This window comes from Oncorhynchus keta, unplaced genomic scaffold, assembly GCF_023373465.1.
Source record: "Oncorhynchus keta strain PuntledgeMale-10-30-2019 unplaced genomic scaffold, Oket_V2 Un_contig_11910_pilon_pilon, whole genome shotgun sequence".
NCBI lineage: Eukaryota > Metazoa > Chordata > Actinopteri > Salmoniformes > Salmonidae > Oncorhynchus > Oncorhynchus keta.
The window spans coordinates 3,191-7,252 of NW_026277678.1; the positions used below are offsets into that span (position 1 = coordinate 3,191).

Consider the following 4,062-nt stretch of genomic DNA (forward strand, 5'->3'; position numbering starts at 1 on the left):
TTAACCCAGAACCTTTACAGTGAGGTTTCACCATTAACCCAGAACCTTTACAGTGAGGTTTAACCATTAACCCAGAACCTTTACAGTGAGGTTTCACCATGAACCCAGAACCTTTACAGTGAGGTTTAAACATGAACCCAGAACCTTTACAGTGAGGTTTAAACATGAACCCAGAACCTTTACAGTGAGGTTTAAACATGAACCCAGAACCTTTACAGTGAGGTTTAAACATGAACCCAGAACCTTTACAGTGAGGTTTAAACATGAACCCAGAACCTTTACAGTGAGGTTTAAACATGAACCCAGAACCTTTAATATGAGGTTTAAACATGAACCCAGAACCTTTAATATGAGGTTTAAACATGAACCCAGAACCTTTAATATGAGGTTTAAACATGAACCCAGAACCTTTAATATGAGGTGTAAACATGAACCCAGAACCTTTACAGTGAGGTTTCACCATTAACCCAGAACCTTTAATATGAGGTTTAAACATGAACCCAGAACCTTTACAGTGAGGTTTCAACATGAACCCAGAACCTTTACAGTGAGGTTTAAACATGAACCCAGAACCTTTACAGTGAGGTTTAAACATGAACCCAGAACCTTTAATATGAGGTTTAAACATGAACCCAGAACCTTTAATATGAGGTTTAAACATGAACCCAGAACCTTTACAGTGAGGTTTAAACATGAACCCAGAACCTTTACAGTGAGGTTTAAACATGAACCCAGAACCTTTAATATGAGGTTTAAACATGAACCCAGAACCTTTAATATGAGGTTTCAACATGAACCCATAACCTTTAATATGAGGTTTAAACATGAACCCAGAACCTTTAACATGAGGTTTAAACATTAACCCAGAACCTTTAATATGAGGTTTAAACATGAACCCAGAACCTTTAATATGAGGTTTAAACATGAACCCAGAACCTTTACAGTGAGGTTTAAACATGAACCCAGAACCTTTAATATGAGGTTTAAACATGAACCCAGAACCTTTAATATGAGGTTTAAACATGAACCCAGAACCTTTACAGTGAGGTTTAAACATGAACCCAGAACCTTTACAGTGAGGTTTAAACATGAACCCAGAACCTTAAGTGATGAGGTTTAAACATGAACCCAGAACCTTTAATAGTGAGGTTTAAACATGAACCCAGAACCTTTTACAGTGAGGTTTAAACATGAACCCAGAACCTTACAGTGAGGTTTAAACATGAACCCATAACCTTTACTATGAGGTTTAAACATGAACCCAGAACTTTACAGTGAGGTTTAATACCCAGAACCTTTAATATGAGGTTTAAACATGAACCCAGAACCTTTAATATGAGGTTTAAACATGAACCCAGAACCTTTACATGAGGTTTAAACATTTTAAAGGAGGTTTAAACATGAACCCAGAACCTTTAATATGAGGTTTAAACATGAACCCAGAACCTTTACAGTGAGGTTTAAACATGAACCCAGAACCTTTAATATGAGGTTTAAACATGAACCCAGAACCTTTAATATGAGGTTTAAACATGAACCCAGAACCTTTAATATGAGGTTTAAACATGAACCCAGAACCTTTAATATGAGGTTTAAACATGAACCCAGAACCTTTAATATGAGGTTTAAACATGAACCCAGAACCTTTACAGTGAGGTTTAAACATGAACCCAGAACCTTTACAGTGAGGTTTAAACATGAACCCAGAACCTTTAATATGAGGTTTAAACATGAACCCAGAACCTTTAATATGAGGTTTAAACATGAACCCAGAACCTTTAATATGAGGTTTAAACATTAACCATTAACAATATGAAAAGTGTTTTATTCCTTAAAAACATAGGTGCTGGACAATGACCATTTTAGACATGATGCATGATGGGTGAAAAAAACAACTTGTGTATCTCTAATAACTGAATAACAATGAGATGGGTACCAAATCAAATGACTTCAAATTAATGGAAGAAACGGTCTGATATCAAACTCCTGGTTCAGACCTCTAGGGGACACAGTGGACAAACGGTCTGATATCAACCTCTTGGTTCAGACCTCTAGGGGACACAGTGGACAAACGGTCTGATATCAACCTCTTGGTTCAGACCTCTAGGGGACACAGTGGACAAACGGTCTGATATCAACCTCTTGGTTCAGACCTCTAGGGGACACAGTGGACAAACGGTCTGATATCAACCTCTTGGTTCAGACCTCTAGGGGACACAGTGGACAAACGGTCTGATATCAACCTCTTGGTTCAGACCTCTAGGGGACACAGTGGACAAACGGTCTGATATCAACCTCTTGGTTCAGACCTCTAGGGGACACAGTGGACAAACGGTCTGATATCAACCTCTTGGTTCAGACCTCTAGGGGACACAGTGGACAAACGGTCTGATATCAACCTCTTGGTTCAGACCTCTAGGGGACACAGTGGACAAACGGTCTGATATCAACCTCCTGGTTCAGACCTCTAGGGACACAGTGGACAAACGGTCTGATATCAACCTCTTGGTTCAGACCTCTAGGGGACACAGTGGACAAACGGTCTGATATCAACCTCTTGGTTCAGACCTCTAGGGGACACAGTGGACAAACGGTCTGATATCAACCTCTTGGTTCAGACCTCTAGGGGACACAGTGGACAACGGTCTGATATCAACCTCTTGGTTCAGACCTCTAGGGGACACAGTGGACAAACGGTCTGATATCAACCTCTTGGTTCAGACCTCTAGGGACACAGTGGACAAACGGTCTGATATCAACCTCTTGGTTCAGACCTCTAGGGGACACAGTGGACAAACGGTCTGATATCAACCTCTCTAGGGTTCAGACCTCTAGACCTCTAGGGGACACAGTGGACAAACGGTCTGATATCAACCTCTTGGTTCAGACCTCTAGGAGACACAGTGGACAAACGGTCTGATATCAAACTCCTGGTTCAGACCTCTAGGGGACACAGTGGACAAACGGTCTGATATCAACCTCTTGGTTCAGACCTCTAGGGGACACAGTGGACAAACGGTCTGATATCAACCTCTTGTTTCAGACCTCTAGGGGACACAGTGGACAAACGGTCTGATATCAACCTCTTGGTTCAGACCTCTAGGGGACACAGTGGACAAACGGTCTGATATCAAACTCCTGGTTCAGACCTCTAGGGGACACAGTGGACAAACGGTCTGATATCAACCTCTTGGTTCAGACCTCTAGGGGACACAGTGGACAAACGGTCTGATATCAAACTCCTGGTTCAGACCTCTAGGGGACACAGTGGACAAACGGTCTGATATCAACCTCTTGGTTCAGACCTCTAGGGGACACAGTGGACAAACGGTCTGATATCAACCTCTTGGTTCAGACCTCTAGGGGACACAGTGGACAAACGGTCTGATATCAACCTCTGGTTCAGACCTCTAGGGACACAGTGGACAAACGGTCTGATATCAACCTCTTGGTTCAGACCTCTAGGGGACACAGTGGACAAACGGTCTGATATCAACCTCTTGGTTCAGACCTCTAGGGGACACAGTGGACAAACGGTCTGATATCAACCTCTTGGTTCAGACCTCTAGGGGACACAGTGGACAAACGGTCTGATATCAACCTCTTGGTTCAGACCTCTAGGGGACACAGTGGACAAACGGTCTGATATCAACCTCTTGGTTCAGACCTCTAGGGGACACAGTGGACAAACGGTCTGATATCAACCTCTTGGTTCAGACCTCTAGGGGACACAGTGGACAAACGGTCTGATATCAACCTCTTGGTTCAGACCTCTAGGGGACACAGTGGACAAACGGTCTGATATCAACCTCCTGGTTCAGACCTCTAGGGGACACAGTGGACAAACGGTCTGATATCAACCTCTTGGTTCAGACCTCTAGGGGACACAGTGGACAAACGGTCTGATATCAACCTCCTTGGTTCAGACCTCTAGGGGACACAGTGGACAAACGGTCTGATATCAACCTCTTGGTTCAGACCTCTAGGGGACACAGTGGACAAACGGTCTGATATCAAACTCCTGGTTCAGACCTCTAGGGGACACAGTGGACAAACGGTCTG

The 4,062-nt window shown here is 43.2% G+C and overlaps 1 long non-coding RNA gene across 1 annotated transcript; it reads right to left on the minus strand.

The window, feature by feature from the left end:
* Positions 1–1,998: 1,998 nt before the first annotated feature.
* On the minus strand, positions 1,999–3,765 carry LOC127917741 (uncharacterized). Its single transcript, XR_008097683.1, has 3 exons — positions 3,446–3,765; positions 2,503–2,606; positions 1,999–2,451 (listed from the first exon to the last, which is right to left on the minus strand). It is a non-coding gene; the product is annotated as an uncharacterized LOC127917741 (long non-coding RNA).
* Positions 3,766–4,062: the final 297 nt, after the last annotated feature.